This window comes from Periplaneta americana, chromosome 3, assembly GCF_040183065.1.
Source record: "Periplaneta americana isolate PAMFEO1 chromosome 3, P.americana_PAMFEO1_priV1, whole genome shotgun sequence".
Lineage (NCBI taxonomy): Eukaryota > Metazoa > Arthropoda > Insecta > Blattodea > Blattidae > Periplaneta > Periplaneta americana.
Genome location: NC_091119.1, coordinates 198,354,400 through 198,372,876, shown reverse-complemented (window position 1 = coordinate 198,372,876; position 18,477 = coordinate 198,354,400). Strand labels below are relative to the sequence as shown.

At 35.4% G+C, this 18,477-nt stretch overlaps 2 protein-coding genes and 1 long non-coding RNA gene across 6 annotated transcripts in view; 1 reads left to right on the top strand and 2 right to left on the bottom strand.

Annotated features, from left to right (window-relative positions):
• Roc2 (Regulator of cullins 2) overlaps positions 1 to 18,477 on the bottom strand; it is a 298,758-nt gene that overhangs the window by 172,629 nt on the left and 107,652 nt on the right. The window lies entirely within an intron of this gene.
• The window catches only part of LOC138696944 (facilitated trehalose transporter Tret1-like), a 119,732-nt gene that overhangs the window by 7,073 nt on the left and 94,182 nt on the right, over positions 1 to 18,477 (top strand). Inside the window, exon 1 of one of the 4 annotated variants that reach the window (XM_069822462.1) lies at positions 16,712 to 16,854. The exons of 2 other annotated variants lie outside the window; for them this stretch is intronic. The gene's annotated coding sequence lies outside the window, so the exon portion shown is untranslated. Of the gene's footprint in view, positions 1 to 16,711; positions 16,855 to 18,477 lie in introns of those variants that run through there. One more of the 4 variants, XM_069822464.1, reaches the window with a different exon arrangement.
• The window catches only part of LOC138696946 (uncharacterized), a 122,077-nt gene that overhangs the window by 59,088 nt on the left and 44,512 nt on the right, over positions 1 to 18,477 (bottom strand). The window lies entirely within an intron of this gene.

Below are 18,477 nucleotides of genomic sequence, written 5' to 3'. Positions count from 1 at the left end.
GTAATGGAGGTAAAAAATGGTCAATATTTCCAAAATTTTACTGCTGTAAGCTGTACCTAACCCCTTAAAATGTATTTCAGTATGTCATTTAAATACCATTATATGTATACACAAATATTATGTAATATTACTCATGCTTGAATGTTCTTCGATAACAAAAAGATCTTTGTCTACACGGTGCACTACAAAATCATGCGATGATATACAACTAATATTTTCACCGATATCTCTAGATAAGTCACTAAATGTTAAGCTCGCAGGGAGTAAATTTATGAGACAGACAAGAATGTCCGTTATCGTCCATATTATTCAACTTCCATACTGAAAACTTCATATAGATTAGTGGGGATATAACACAACGCGCTGATACTACTTCAGGGACTGCATATTATGTAGGCCTAATTCTTGCGAGCTTAGAAAATTAAATATAAAATTACATACATACATACATACATAGGCTACATACATACATACTGCTGATCCGGAGCTGCGTTCGGGCTTGGGTTGGATCCCCCTTTGGACTTTGGTTTCTTCGGAGGTTTTCCCCAGCCGTGGGACTGAAGCCAGATGGTCTATGGCGAGTCCTTGGCATCAACCCCTTTGATTTGATTACCTGGTTGGGTTTTTCCGAGGTTTCCCCCACCGAAAAGGCAAATGCCGGATAATATTTTGGCTAATCCTCGGACCTCATCTCATCTCACTACATCTCGCCAAAATGTAAAAAAATTGTACAAAATTGTAAAAATTGTAGAAAATTACTAAATTGTAAAACTATAAAAATTTGTAAAAATTGTAATTGTAATATTGTAAAATGTTAACATGTTCCACATCTTAAAGCTTCATTGGTCATGTAAGATCTATGGAATAAAATAAATGAATGAATACGTCAGAACACTTTACTGAAACTTAACGTAAAGATTACTTTTTTGGAACTACTATCTGGTTACTGGAACTTTGTTAAAAGAAATACCTACAAACATACCTTCACTCGCAAAAGACGTTATATTTACAGTATACAGTATACGGAATTTTCAGAAGACAAGACACGCTATCCTATTATTACGTTTTACGATTTTTGCAAACTAAGATCCTTCCTTACGTTGTGCATATTACCGTGTGCAAGTTATTTTACTGAACTATTGGAAAGGTTAAGTAATTAATAGTATATTACGATCAAGATACGAAAGTGCTTTTTACAAAATCGAGGAAGAGTTTGAAAAATAAGCAGAGCGAATTTTTTAATTTCCGACATTTTGTAATGCACTCCACAAACGTGTATTGTACAACGTTTTTTGCACGATCATATTTTTAAAATTACAAATACAATATATTTTGCATTCAAAATTTAGAGCAGTATTATTCCATAACCTTCACAAAACTGCACTGTAATGACAACTAAGTAACAATAAGTGCACTGTAATGGATTTATTTCAGTACAGTTTTATGTTATGAAGAATGGTTTTCCCAGCAGCAAGTTTCTGTGCGGGAATTCTAACTTTCAAGGCTAACAACAATAGCTGTAACTACTGCAAAAAAAAAACACACACGTTCGTGCAAAAATGAAATTATTTAATATGCAAACTATTAGAAAATAGTATATAACGTTAGATACAAGGTTGGGAAGTGCTTTTTACAAAATGAGGAAAAGTTTGAAAAACCTAAATGAATGAATGAATCAATTAATGAAAGAATGAATGAACCAATCAGTGAATCAATTAACGAATCGATGGATGAATGAATCAATGAGTCAATGGATGGATGATTGATTGTAGTGATAGAGAAGAATTATCAATTAAATAGTAGGCCTACATGAGGATAATCGCGTTCTTCCGAGAGCTCTTGGAATTCCTACATGGCTCTATGTGGTCTGCCTCAGCCGTTCACCCACAAAGAGTGAAAAACAACTCGAATATTCGTTAAACCCAGAGGTCTCCAAAAAGCGTATCGTCATTCGTGCTCTCGATGCTGCCCGCCGAACACAGTGTGCTGTAAGGCTAGAGAAGGGGGAGAGACTAGTTCCTCAACAGATGGGAGTGATCAGTAGGGGATCGCGGCAACGGTCTGCTTAGGTTTACAAATAATAACATCAAAAGAATAAGAAATATCATACGTTTCTATATTATTTTGACATACTATGAAGCTGGAGCCTCGTCTGTTGCTATAGACACAAGCCTTTGCAAATTCAACCTCTTCTGTTCTATTGTGCCTTTCAGTGCCAGGAAAAGATCTTCTCCAGTTGTATTTTGTAATATTAGATCTAGAAGACATTCAGACATAGTAAAATGTTCATTAACTCCTCGGATGAAAATGGCTAGGTGAGCTTTGTCATTTCTATCTGTGCTTTCGTCCAATGCAAGTGAGTAAGCCACAAACTGGTTAATTACGGTTTCGACTTTAGATTGAATTACATTTGCAGTCTTGAAATTCCTTCTCTGAAATGTTATTGGAAACATTTTAATTTTCTTGAACTTTGACTTTGTTCTGAACACAGAGTTTTAGTAACGTCCTGTATGCACGATTTTACAAATGATTCTTCTGTAAAGGGCTTCATTGATTTTCCAATATTCCAAGCTAAAACATAGTTAGCAAAACCCTTTTTTTGTTTAAGACTGAGGACACGTGTGTGATTTGTGTTTGTATTTTCTTGTTTTATATTTATCAACATATTTGTAGGCCTACGCATATGACCTAAAATTAAACGAAAAACTATATTTTTGTCGTGCCGAACTAAGTGTAAACGTTTTGTAATATACTGCTTATTATGTATAACCAACAGTTATACAAATAACCCCAAAATAAATTATTTTCACATGTCCAACATGCCTGCAATTGTATGAAGTTCTTTGTGAAGAGTCGAGTAGTGACGTCGCATGTTGAATTTTAACACACCCTTAAGAATTTTCGAACAAATTAAGCATTTCACATTCTCCCAACTAAAAAAAAATTCTCTTCCTATTCATCCTTGTACAGTATGTACTACGTCCATGATTAGAAGACATTGTGAAAAGGTGGAACACACTGACCAACACAGTGATAATGGCAGTCCGCCACTGCTCTTCGTTTGCGCATAAACATTGAGTACAGTACAGGTGGGGATGGGTGAGGCGGAGCGCGCTCATTACGTACTGGCTTCGGTTCCGTTCAGGGGCTTACTCGCGAGTACGCTTTTGGAGACGTCTGACCGATCACTGGGACATTCCGCGAGACGGAAGAGCTTTGCATACTGACTACAGCGCCAGGCGTTCAAAAGTAATAAATAATTCCTATTTTTCATAACCGGTTGTACACGACTCTGTTTCGGAACCATAGTTTTGATACGGTAACTAAATATAAATTGTACGTGCGTCAATAGGTACTGTTTAAAAATGAAAGTTAATCCCCCAGATATTTATAGAATCAAATATTTCAGAAATAAAGAAAGAGTTAACGGAAATCATTTTTGTACCTCAAAGAACTGATCGATAAGACATATGTATGATAACAATTTGTTTAATCTATCAGTGACAGGTGTTGTATTGTGTTACAATATCTGAGACTTGATCTTCGAATTACGTTAAGCTTACATCATATTGCATCAGGTAGTGATTACGAGGGGCAATGTCAATGCTACAATATCTGCCTCCCACAACTGCAAGACTTCCTTATCACGACAGAGCTTCAAGTATCATTTGTCTACCAAGGACATATATTATGGACTAATGGCGAAAAACAATATTTTGCTATGTTTGTGTCATGTCATTCTAATATTTCATTACCCGCACACAACTAAGATAGTAAGTTACATTTAAATTTTAAGTCAATATAATAATAATAATATTAATAATAATAATAATAATAATAATAATAAAAATAATAATGGTTTATTTTAACTGGCAGAGTTAAGGCCATTCGGCCTTCTCTTCCACTCAACCAGTATGATAGAAAATTACTACAATGCTATGAATATAACATAATTAATACAATACAATACAATTCAAAGCAATACAATACTACAATACAAGGCAATATATTACATCTATACTAATAATAAATCTGTAGCCGAAATTTTTCTGGTAATTTTCGATTTTCCAAAAATAATTGGTCCTAACATATATAATTAACTACTCTGAAACCGAAAATCGCTTTTTTGAAATTTTTGTTTGTATGTCTGTCTGTATGTTTGTTACCTTTTCACGCGATAATGGCTGAACCGATTTATATGAAAATTGAAATATAAATTAAGTTCGCTGTAACTTAGATTTTAAGCTATATGACATTCAAAATACGTTATTTAAAAGGGGGGTTATAAGGGGGTCTGAATTAAATAAATCGAAATATCTCGCTTATTATTGATTTTTGTGAAATGTGTTACATAACAAAGGTTCTTTAAAAATGATTTCCGATAAGTTTTATTCCATGCAAAATTTTGATAGGACTGATATTTAATGAGATAAATGCGTTTCAAAATTAAAATACAATGCTATCTAAGGCGGTGTAATGAAATGAAAAACAAATGACTACGTCTATAAGGGGTCTTGGACAACAACAATCGAAATCTATGAAACATAGCCTACAGAGAATGTTTCTGTGTTTGTATGAAGTAATATCGGAAGCTAAATTAACAGATTTGTATAATTAATTATTATTTCACCACTGGAAAGTGTAGTTTCTCTAGATGGACATATTGCTATAATGTTATTACAGTAACTTCTGAGTGATCTCTGGACCAAAATGATCGCATTTTAATTATTTAAATAAAATTTAAATTATGTAACATATTAAACGATTTATCCTTCTATCAAAGACGAATGTTCCCTGGATCAAACGTCCTATTTTGATTATGTAATTACTTTATATTTATTTCTAACAGGTGCAGCGGAGCGCACGGGTACGGCTAGTAATTAATATAATACAATGACTTTTTTTATCTTCACAACACCAATAAAATAATTATGTAATAATAATAATAATAATAACAATAATAATAATAATAATAATAATAATAATAATAATAGTAGTAATGATAGTCATACCTAAATTAAATTAAATTATTAAAGTCGATCACAATTATAACTTCAATTTGACTGCGCCCCTAAGAAATCGTTTAGCCTTTTCTTGAAAGTGGTTATTGTCTGGCAGCCCCTAATCTTCTGAGGTAGAGAATTTCATTCACGGGGGACTGAGACAGTAAAAGAGGATGAATAGTGGGATGTTCTATGGGGAGGAATTGCTAGGATTTGGCTCTCCTGTGACCTGGTGTTTAGATTGTGATTGGAGGATAAGTAGTTAAACCGGGAACGAAGATGATTTGGAATAGAAGTGTGGAGAACTCGAAACAGTCACGAGTCATTCGAAAATTAGTGGCAACAACTTGATTAAGGGGAGAGGATGGTATTTTTTGGTGAAAAATGAGTAAATTAAAAAAAAAATCTTTAAAATAGTCTGTGATATATGTGGAACGCATAGCAATATGATTTTGTGGGTATTTGAGCCCTTATCGGATGTTGAGTAGCCATTTTTAAACTTCCTTCGTTATGGATTTTTAAATCACTCGCCCACTTTTATTGTTGTTTCCGGTAAATTAAATAAAAAAAATGTTTTTTTTTTCTTTAAAATACCCTTTGATAAGTGTGAAATGCATTTCATAACATTTTGTGGCTATTTATGCCCTTATCGGATGTTCAGACGTCATTTTTAAACTTCCTGCGCTAAGGATTTTTAAATCACACGCCCGCTTTTATCGGTTTCCAGTAACTTCATTTTTTTTGCTACACTGCCAGGCAAAAATGGATATAATTTCTGAACTATTACAGATACATGCATGAAATTTAGAACACACATTCTTTTGACTATTAGGAAACTTTTCTCTGTAACAGAATTTTGTTAATTGGTTTAATTTAAAAAATACGTCCGCTTGTTTGCAAGAAAGGAAATCAGAAAATTGTTATTAAATTTTAATTGTTTATTTTACAAACGTAGGAACTAATATCAAAATTCTGTTACAGACAGTTTGTAGAACATACTTTCGCAAATACATTGCAAAAAACTGTTTGAATCTATCTTTAAAAACGGTTTAGATATATTGGTTTTAGTATAATCCTGCATTGGGTATATTTTTTTCAAACTTGGGCCCCCAAATAATTTTTTATTTGGTTGAGTTGCCACAGCTATGAGCTCTCTGCATACAAAAAATTAATATTTTACACCAAATAGGAAAAAAGTAAAAAAAAATACCATCCTCTCCCCTTAAGATCAAAAGCTTATTTATTCACAATTTACAGTTCTTAAAAGTACTCTCCTCCAATATCAAGTACAGTCCCCACGCCTCTGGTAGGCGACGGATGTCATCCACAGCGTCACTTTGTTCTAAGCTCTATAGCTGTTATAATGGCCTGTCTATTTAAAAAGTGTACCCCTCACAGTGGTTTTTCATTGTAGAAAAAAAAGTTGTAGTTGCAGGAGAATACAGAGGATACTCCGGAATTTTCCAGTTCCACATGTTGAGTAAATTAACCCCTTGGGCAGTCACGTGACAGTGAGCATCATCGTGAAGCACAATGGGGTGGGTATTCAACATAACTTTGAGTGCTTGTATTTGCTCCACATTTCCTTAGGGTGTAGTAAATAAAAGTCCTAGTATTACCATAACTGCATACAAAGTATAAATCAGATTATTACCTTATAATTTACTGCTAATATACAGGCTGATTTACGAGGATTTACCGTCCTTCACGGAGTTTATTTCTGAAGACATTCTGAGCAAAAAATGTCATATAAACATACCGGTAGTTAATGTTCTCAATATTTTCAGAGTTACACTAATTTAAAGTTGTTTGTAAAATACGTTTTTTCTTTAGTTTCAAAATGTTGTAAAAATGTGTGGTAAAAGGTTCAGATTAATTGGTATAAATATGTAGAAGTTAAAAATTTCACAGATCCATAGCCTTGCAAAGTGGATAAGTATGAAGCATTCTACCATATCAGTGATGGTATAGCTCTCTAGTTCGCACAAGGATCTTAGGATCTTGTTAACAAACATACGCAATAAATGAAGGGTTCAGAGCCACAGTGGGCCAAGCGCCATTTATTAAAAACGGAGAAAGCAAGGGTTAAAGTTAAGTGAATACCATAGGTTAATGAAGATTGACATATCATTTAGTTTTAATGTGTATACTTTATATTACTTGCTATATGTTTCCATTGAATTATGGTAATAACTTCATTTTAACCCTTGTTTTCTACGGTTTTAGTAAATGGCGTTTGGCCCACTATGGTTCTGAACCCTTCAAATATTTTATATAATTAACGTTTTGCTGTACTTAGCTAAGCAGCGTATAGGTTTGAGAGAGCATAATGAATATTTATTTTTCACTATGTATGTGTCTCTTTTTGTGTGTAGGCCACTTCGTATACTCATGATGACAGTATGCACTTATGAATGAGATTATTTTTTCATATCAATGTGTCCCACACCCCAAGGAAATCGTTCTGTCTCCACCTATAAATTATCTTAGTCAGTACAAGAGAGAAACAGTTTTTATCAGTAAAATTATCATCAACATGTCCTCAAATCACAGTCTATAGGCCTTTGTTTAAAATGTTTTCGTGTAGTCTATTCTGTATTTATATTAAGAATCAAGAGTTACAAGGGACTAAAGAGATATCTTACGTCAGGGACAGTCGAGCTCCAGAAATTACTCAGCACTTCAATCAAACAAGATGATAAAGACTCTTACAGTAAAATTAATGACGTCAAGGAAACACCCACCAAACTTTGAGGTGTGTCTCGACTCCATTGGCTGATGCAAACTGCAATCGTAAGTGTTCGCGGCCTTGGATCTCGGATCAAGTTACGAGTGTAAAGTGCTGACACACGATACCTGGGACCTTGGCCATGATAATGTATACCAGCACGTGCATGGCGCAACGATCTTCATCGAGTGGACATCGGTGTTCTTGCACGGATGAAGGAGTATGCAAATCACAATAAAACCTTTGGCAAACACGCATTATTGATAACGAACATTAGACGAAGAGTGCAAACAGCTCAGGCATTGCTCAACACAACACTCGCGTGGTATAAAGAAATCGTATAATCACTTGTCCACAATAGCTGCTGCAGTGACGAGTTCAGGAATTTTGTCTCGAGGGACACAAATACAGGGGACAAATCGTGTGTTATTTTTTCCTATTTCTTCTTCTTCTTCTTCTTCTTCTTCTTCTTCATCTTCATCATCATCATCATCATCATCTTCTTCTTCTTCTTTGAACTAGTAATCAGTTCTGGCTCCATATTGCAAATCTAACTTTCAGGTATACCTCCCTGTGAAGTTGATTTGAATAATTTCAAGGGAAAAACTGTTCCAGGACCGAGTATCGAACCCAGGACCTTTGGCTAAACGCACCAACGCTCTACCAACTGAGCTACCCAGAAACTCTCCAGACACCGACCCAATTTTTCCCTTTATATCCACAGGCCTCAAAGTGGGCTAACAACCGTCAAGCAAACTGAGTGCACACAAACTCTATGTGACTTGAATTGTGGCTTTCTGTTGACGAACAGTGACGTGTATTATGCAAATCTAGCTTTCAGGTATAACTCCCTGTGAAGATGATTTACATAATTTCAAAGGGAAAAATTGTTCCGGGGGCGGGTACCGAACCCGGGACCTTTGCCTAAACGCACCAACGCTCTACCAACTGAGTTACCCAGGAACTCTACCAGACACCGACCCAATTTTTCCCTTTATATCCACAGACCTCAAAATGGCTAACAACCGTCAAGCAACCAACAATGAGTGCACACAAACTCCGTGTGACTTGAATTGTGGTTTTCTGTAACGTACAGTGACGTGTATTATGTAAATCTAGCTTTCAGGTATAGCTTCCTGTGAAGATGATTTGAATAATTTCAAAGGAAAAATTGTTCCAGGACCGGGTATCGAACCCGGGACCTTTGGCTTAACGCACCAACGCTCTACCAACTGAGCTACCCAGGAACTCTACCAGATATCGACCAAATTTTTCCGTATTGTTCGGACAATCTCTTCTTTGGTCTACCCACGTTTCTTCTGCTATTAGATTAGTATATTTTTATGCTAGTTTAGGGATTCTGATTTGTGTGATTCTATCTTCAGGGCGTCCCGTATTTATAGCCTACTTTTCGTCCATTTATTACACATAAATGACATTACATCAGAGGGTCAAATTACAATGAAACAGTAGTACAGTTATTACTATCGCCTTCATATCACTGAACGTTAGATAACGATGATAGCAGTTGATAAAACGTCGTAAAATAACCAATTAATAAAAAAAGACAATTGTCCCATGTTCCGTCTATATGCCTAACAAGATTCCCATTGTCCACTTTTCCAAACATTTATAAAATATTTTCTGGTATTTATTGTCTTGACACAATTCTTGCAAGATACGTTGTCGATTATAGCATGTGAAACCAATAGATGCAGACTCCTGTATGTTAGGCTACTTTACCGCAGAAAGAAGAGAAGACCCTGACATCGCGTCCCCCAAGGACGAAGAGTAGTAAAGTACATGAACAATATTGCCAACTCAAATTGTTGAAAATACGCTATGAAGTAGTTCAGGAGGCGCTAGATTTACAAGTTACTAATGTGAAAGAGATTATTCTGCCACTGTGAGGGTCAGGAAAGCCGGTAAATCCCAGCATCAACGATACAAATTTCATTAAATTTAGGCGTTAAACTAACAGGGAAATATTCCAGATGGAGAGGAAAACCGCTGAATTGGCGACACTACACTTCAAAAGCATAACAACATTATATTTATACAAGCTGATTTCAAACACGACAACACACAGTGGTATATATATATATGTATATACGCACAATTAACTGTAGAAATGAAGATCTAATTTAAGATATTCTCTACAGCTACTTATATAACCCCAAAACGTTTCATTTTCATATCATCAATATAGCATTAATATGAATAATTAATGAAAAATAGTCGCATCATGACATTACATATAATAATATTTCATTTCTAATAGTAATAATGTCATCAAACCATCTCAAGATTTGTAGATTTTAATATCCAATACACAGCTGTACTCAGAAAATTACACACCGCAGAATAAGACCTGTAAATTATTTTAGTAAGTCTTGAAGTTTTTAATAACCAATTGAATTTGAACTCTAAATATGTCAGTAATCCTCAAGTCATGACCTTCGTGTAATAGCCTATTGTTTATTGTAGTGTGTGTTTTGTTTTATTCTGAAATGCAATTAGTTCTCAAAATTGACGAAAAGTGGATTTAAAAAAATAGGAAAATTATGTAGGAAAACTAACGATTCACTGAAAGTTACTATTTTTCTGAAAATCCTTGGATGCCAAGCTTCAAAATGACGGGTCACTCATTAAAATCGATTCACCCGTTTTCCCGTAATTTCCATTACCAGTTCTAATTATATATATATATATATATATATATATATATATATAGATGTCTTTTTTTTTTTTAGTTACAATGGAGGAAAAAAATCAATTACAAACTGTGATATGCGATGAAATTTATGGCGGCGTACAACTACCCGTCGAGTTACCAAATTACCGAACATTATTTTTCCAGTTCCAGTTACAAACCTCACGTAAATTTCAACAAGGTGACTTGAAATGAGCCAGCCAATACTTCCTATTTGTTATCATCACGTTATCAAGACCGCTCCTACGCTTCGTAACTGAACGCATGGGACTTTTAACGTTTGACGACCAGGAAACTGATTTATAATGGCACGTAGGACCCTCGAGGATCTTGATCTTTCTCTGACAGTTCAGTTTTAATAGTAATATGCGTTACAAGAGCGGTATGTTGAAGTTTTCATGTTCGAGGAAAAGTTTGAAAAAGCGAAACGTGGTTGAGCTTTTTTAATTTCCGAGAATTGAAAGAAAACATACCGCTCGTGTATCGTACATTATTTTGTGCGAAGATCGTTTATTACATACCTGAATGAGGAATTTCTAATTAGTTGCAATGAAATCTCCATCCTGGTTTCTGTTCAATGACGGCAAATTTGCAAAACAAAAATATCTATCTTCAACATTGTTGCTTTAAAATGTTTTCTGTGTTTACTATACTCCAGTAGGCCGTGATATACGTCTGTCTTTTTTTCCCCCAGTCTATGATGAGTCTGGAATCTTGTTGATTTTTTCACGGCTTCCTTAATGTTACTTGCATCACGAATCCAGTAACTTTAGTGGAGTTGTAGAGTTTACTTAATTTTTGCAAATATTTAAAAACAATAATTAACAGTGCAATTTAGGTGAAATTGCAGTGGTAAGTTTCCAATTTATAATTATTACTATATTGAACGTCTCTAAAAATAATATGTTAAAAGCCTAAAGCAGTAAAATCAATATGTCACTTAAGCGGTAAGAAGAGGGAAATTGTTATGTGTGTTAGGTTTGGAATACTGAATGTGGAATTTTACACTTTCCGCGGATAGGTTTTGTGCGGAAACCAAGCAAATACGCACGATCTCGCACAAAGGTCTTTTTTTCAGGCGTTTGTTATGGCGTTCCGAGAAGTTTTAATCGGGATGGCACACGTTCAAATTTGTGGTTCAGCCATAAACTTCGTTAAAAAAAAAATCACATTTTGTCAGTCTTGAATGCAAGTGAGCTATATGAAAAGCGGACACACATTAGTACACCTAAAAATTCTTAAGGATGTGAGACAAAACATTTACTTAACAATATTTGGATTTTTCAGTCGTAAACTTTCTCTTTACAGAAATACTAAAAACTGGCAAGGGATTTAGGAAAAATCCCAGTGACTGTGTGAAAAGTCTATACTATAATTGAATCGGGGATTGCAGAAACAGCAATGTCAAGAAAACTAAATTTTTCAGTAGACACAAAACACGGCATTACTAGTGGTAGACCACATCACTGGTTATAGTACTGGCTTCTTCAGACAGAAGCCTAATAGATGTGTCGTTTTATACCAAATTTATTGGAATCTAATGAATTGTTAATGAAATAAATCAATATATATTAGCTTGCCATGAGCTGTTTCTGCAAGGAATCAAAATTGTAGTATCATAATTTCAGTTCAACTAAAGTTTATTTGTCAAATTAGGGATATAATATATGCATAGGACTACTGTGTACTTAATACATAAGTTCAGCATATAAATGCACTTATTTTCCACAATAGGCCACTGGAGAATATTGTAAATGTATTTCAACTCAACAACAATGTAATTTATTGTCACAACAATAACTCTTCACTCTCTACAATTTAACTTCACTCCCGTCAACAACGGAATTTGCTCTCCACACAGTAACACAGTATTCGTTATTGCACTCCACAGACGACAATGACAATTTACTTGGAATATTGAGAACAACAATGAACTGAATTTTAACTAATGTTCACAAAGCACTATTTACAAATCAGAACTGTCAGTTCTCAGTTCACAGTTCTTCTAGCTCAGTCACTCGAGTTCACAGTATCTCGAACCACAGACCTTCAGAGAGAGTCCACTGTACTCGAACTCAGGTTCCTCGAACTGCGGTCTACTGCACTCGAACTCAGGTCCCTCCAACTGCGGTCCACTGCACTCGAACTCAGGCCTTCGGATGCTGACACAGTTGCGGACGCACACTCAAGTCGAACTCCGGTACACAAGACTGGCTGGCTCCCTGTGTTCACTGGCTTACTCACTGAATGGCTGAATAAACTGAAAACTGCTCAAGTTCGCTCGCGTTTCTTCTTTCATAGCTAAACCATAGTTACGAGAAATTTATACGGGTCTCCAGAGATAGCTCTCTCGAATTATCTGGATATCTCCACTTCGACGGACTCCTTTAGACGATTCGGGAGGGTCCGTCCCCCCTTCACTCCGCAAGTAGCAGCTGCGCGCGCAACCTCCCCTCGCCGTGTTGCCGTAATACACCCCCTCTGCCCTTCAGCATGCAGATGCTCAACGTACCAGCGTTTCGTCTGCCGCGCGCCCTGTCGGACGCGTGTTCGACCCCCGTTGCAGCTGTCACAATATTATTGTAAAATTCTTGATATTCATGTGGTATGTAACGCATTAGTTTGCGTATGTCGTCAAGCTTCTCTTTTTGAATTGGCACGATTTTGTCTGGGTATGCCAATGAAGAAGGTAAATATGGTATTCTCCTTTGTACTTACAAGCAACCATTCTCATGGGGGTAGAGAAAAAAAATTAATCTTCTTTCTTCCATCGTTTTAATAACGTCAAAAGAAGTGCTTACACAAATTTTGGCCACTCGAGCGTAATTACGAAGGCCGTAAAAATAAGTTTCCCTGGGGCCATTTACAGAAAGAGAATAAAATTTCATGGAAAGTTTTATTGGAATAGATATAGCAATTGTTGAGTTATTTTTCAACGTATTCACCACTAGAATTGAGACATAATTTTGTCATTCAGTGGGATCAATTTTTGTATCCTTGTGTCGTAGACATCTGCCGTCTGGAATCGGAACCAATGTGTCGGCACATGTCTTTGACATGAGTTGTTTCTGCGCGCTTCCAGGATTTCACAGATCTCCAAATGTGAGACGGCTATACTAGCATATGTGGTTTCTGCATGGAATGATAGCCCTATATCAACAATACATGAAACTAAAACTCATTTCGCCACAAATAGTGACATGTGCTATTTCTGCAATCCCTGATTCAATTCTAGTTACAGTAAAAAAAATATTACAAACAGAGAATGAATTATTCAGAAGTATCATTTCTTTAATTGGCTAGTGTTCTGAAGCTGAAAATGTGTTGTGAATTGCTTTGTACAGATTTTATTTTTAAACTTTTAACTAAAAATGACGTCATTCTTACGTACTTATCACAAAAATTGTTACAAATCATACGACTTTAGGAACTTGATTCATTACAGTTTAATTATGCATGCTAATGTACAGTCATAAAGAATTTACAAGAGTGGCGTGATTTGTAACAATTGGGGTGATAAATGCGTAAGAAAATTTATTTTTCTAGTTAAAAATGGGGGAAAAAAATCTGTACGAAGCAACTATGGAATCCACAACATATTTTTAGCTTCATAATACTAGCTAATTAAAGAAATTATACTCCTGAATAGTTCATTCTTTATCTGTAATATTTTTTACTCTTAAAACTAAAAATAACGGTAGGCTATTTTACAAACAACTTCAAATTAGTGTAATTCTGAAAATATTGAGATTAGGACAAATGTTTATATGACATTTTTCGCTCAGAATGTCTTCGGAAATAAGCTTTTTGAAAAAAAATATTTCATGAAAAAAAGAAAAAGTGAAAAACTGATATGTGAATTTTTCTTATAAATTAGTAGAAGGATTAGAAGATTAGAATCAAATTTTTATATAACTTAGATGTATCATTTAATTTTACTAGCTAAAATTACTTTTTCTACGTTAGTCTAGGAATGAGAAATGATTTATTTTTAGAAATTTGAAAAAATTGGATACATTTTTCAAATATAAAAAAAATCATACCTTAATTTCAGAATAACCTAGTTACCAAAATTGAATGATATCTGTAGACTTTCTAAAACAAAATCTAAAAAATTCTTCCACTAGTTTATGAGAAAAATTGCCACTTATATCTCAGTGTTTTAAATTATTTTTCAGGAGATTTTTTTTAAAAATTAATCATTCTACTAAAATTTTTATACGTTCATTACATTATTAAATTTTAAAGGAAATATTCATTAGAGTCTTCCTAATCTGACTTAAAAATTGCACATGGATAGCTTCAAAAGTTGATGAGATACAAAGCAAAATGTGGGCTTCTGTATTTTACACTTCCTGGTTATCTTAAATTTGTCAAGCTATGGTACGAGATACACAAATATTAATAGGGTAAATCCATCAATTAAACAGAGATCAGTCGAGAAGAAAACAGACATATCTGTCTCGTGTTCAGCATTAGAAATGAACCCACAACCAACCAAAAGACACGTAACAATTATTACATACCTCTTGCTTCGTCCTTGGAGGTTCAGTGGTACAATAATGACAGTAGATGCGAGGTCGCAGGTTGAAACCCAGCTGGAGGCGTCCGGTATTTTAAGAACGATAAAATACTTAGCGTGATGTCTTTCCAAAAGGAAATAAAGCCATGAGTTCTATGTCGTAGATATAAGGCAAGTTAAGAACTTTGTCCATAGCAGAGGGCTGGAGGTAAAATTTTCCTACCACTTTTCACAACGAACCTGAAGGATCGGTTTTAGATGCCGAAGCGTGTGCGATCTTGTTCCACCCGCAATCCATACCATCTTTAGAAATACAGCGTGTCTCTAAAAAATGTTAACACTTCTGGGTAGTGATTCACACACTTATATACAGTAACTTCAAAATTTCTCCACTTGTTCATCATGTTCAACACATGTAAGGAACCTTTCCCATGTAGGCCTAGTAAGCAAAGCTTGGATGCACATTTCTTGTAGAACTACAGGAATTTTATCAGTTATTCTCTCTTGCAGATCGTCAATATTACATGGCTTGGTTGCACATACACAGTCTTTCAGCATATCTCACAACCAAAAATCGCAGGGAGTAAAATCCGGCGAACGTGATGGCCACTGCTTTGGTCCACCTCTTCCAATCTATCTTCACTGCATATGATATGGCCGCATCCCAAGGTCCTTCTTCAAGATTTTCCCTACAGTTAACCTGGATAGACCAGATTCTGCACTGTATCGTCTTGTTGATTCGCTTGGACTACGTAAGAAAGTCTCTTGTACAGGAACTATGTTTTCAAGGAATCGGCCTGTATGTGGTCGACCGCTATTCGCTTTGTAATAATTGCCAGCAACTGAACCGGTTTCACGAAGTCGTCATATGTAGATAGTGAATCACTGTTGAAACAGGGTTCATATTTTTTTTGCGAACAACTGTGGGGGATTGGAACACATCCATCCATGCTGCAATATTTCATCTTTGCTCCAAGCTGAATCTTGTAGACATTTTTACAATAGAGATGAAAACAAATTCATTGTAACCATGGAAATAGCATGACCTACCTTATTTTGAAGAAATGGAAATATGTTGCTCCTTAAGGTTCTGTGTATAATCGAACAACCACTATTAATTCAAATGTTATTTTATATGCCGAAATCACAAAACTCGTGGTTTATTTTAAATCACTATGCTATAATGCACACGCTCATGTAATGCTCGCTTATCGTATATGAACCCAGCTTGGTTATTACGTAAAGACCTCGCGTAACAAGGAATAACAATTCTTACAACTTACGTTTCCTTCTTTTACGCAATAGACTATTGACATGTTCCTCGCAACTCAAGAGGGTAGTATCTCCATGCATGTGTTGCAGGATATCCGTATGATCCAAGGACATCTACCGGTTTTCATCATAACCACTGTTATCAAGGGTCTAAAGCAGTTACTCGACCTGCTAGTCAACAAGGGTTTTCCACCCACAGTTCTTGAGCTCTGTATGAGGAATTCCGTGTTAAATAACTCGTCCCTCCCCCACTGTTTTAAGACGCAAGTTGGGGTTTTGTAAGTATCCGCCAATACGGAAAATTACACGTTTTATCAACCTGTCTACAGCAGATAGCAATAAACCATATGACTTGCATGGGCTCGACCATTCAGGAACTCGCGACTGTAGGAGTTCCCCACGATAAAGTTTCTTATCTCTGGAACTATATAACCCCCGAGAATCGGGGAGGGAGAGATCCAGTTTCAATTTCCATCCCTCTACTATCTCTACTTATTTGCATAGGTTTGTAAACTATAAAATAACTGGACAAAGTCCATCGCGGCATTATCTAGTTGTGGCTCAAGCGGTGTAGTGGTAGCAGTCCTCTGTTCTGGCCCCGTACAGTCCAGCTAAGGTAAGGAGGAATTTCTATACATTTAATTGTACTAGTGCACCTTACCACCAAGCTAACCTTCATAGATTCGTCAACTGAGGCAGAAACAAGAGGAAGAAATTTACGAACAGTACTTTTTCTTCTACTTCTTCTTTCTTTCATTAGACCAGCGTCTCTCAAACTTTTTTGAAGTGGAGATCACTTTTTTAAATCGGAACAGTTCCGCGTGTTCCCTTTGAAAGCAAATTTATAATTTTTTTGTATATTTTAATACCAGAATACTTATATTTTAAAATAGAATTAATTAAATTAAATTAATTTTATATTAGTATTAACTAATTAAGCTAATATTAATACAAGAAAATTCATTTTATTTATTTAATAAATCAAGGCTATTAGAGTTTCGATAATCTTTAACTTATTACTAAAAAAAAATAACTAATCCCTATTTCAGTTTGGTTGATAGGCTTTCCCCTCTACTCACACTCTTTACCATCCGTGAAGGGGAAGATGCTACTGTCCATCTTACTAACGTTCAACTAATTGACTTTGAACATAGTGAAATTTCTTATTATTGAAAACGTTTACCGGTAATCTAGATTTCGAAAATCTATACCAAGCGTTTATATTTCATTTCATTGCTGTTTATATCAACTGGCACATTAAAAACCTACCGACAGCAGATGATAAATGTTTTCTTCACTGCTAGTTGCTACTCTACAGCATACACAACGGGACAATCTGCATTGTGTCACTCCCCCCAGACTTCATAACACAAACTAACATCCCTTTATTTAATTAATTATTAGTTGAAAATTTTGTAAAAACAACACTAAAATATATTGAAACATATTGTAATTGTTAAACATCTGTGTCACTGTATTTTATATCCATTTATGTACCTTATTTAATATTTTATTTCCTTGTGTGTACAACTTGGGGGGTGCAGGTATAAGAGGTAACAGCTACCGGTCTGTTATACTGACGGACTCAGGGCAAGTAGAAGGGGAAAGAAATGCTTTCGCAACCGAAACGGCCATCATCTTATAAAATGTTGTCAACTAGCAGTTTATTTATTTCCTTGTTAAAAATTTACAATTTTTTATCTGACATTCGTCTACGGAAAAAAACAAGCCAACCAGGTAAGCAGCCCAAGCGGAATTCGAACCTACGCCCGAGTGCAACTTCGGATCAGGAGGCAAACGCGCTACCACCTAAGCTACGCCGGTGGCCTTTTTTATTTTTAAATTGACTATATTACATTAAGCATTTGTAGAACAATCCGTATTCTAAATGTATGACGTAGTGTTAAAATTTACATTTACATTTAATTTTACATTGTGAGCATTCGCAATAACTTGGAGAGGTTAGGCCGTTTGGCAGACACCAGGACCGACACCAATTCCCGAAATTCAATTATTTGAAAAAAAAATAAACTAAGAAAAGTAGAAAGAAAAATTTGGGAGAAAGGGATTAGGTGCGTGGCCCATTTCTTTACGTTCCATTCCAATATTTTGTACAGGGACATCATTTTATTTTCACTTCAATTTTTATTGTACCTGAGTTTTTGAATGTACTTCACTCCCACCCCTTCTACTAAGGAAGTTCCAACTCCACACAGAACCAAGACCGCAGATAGTAAGC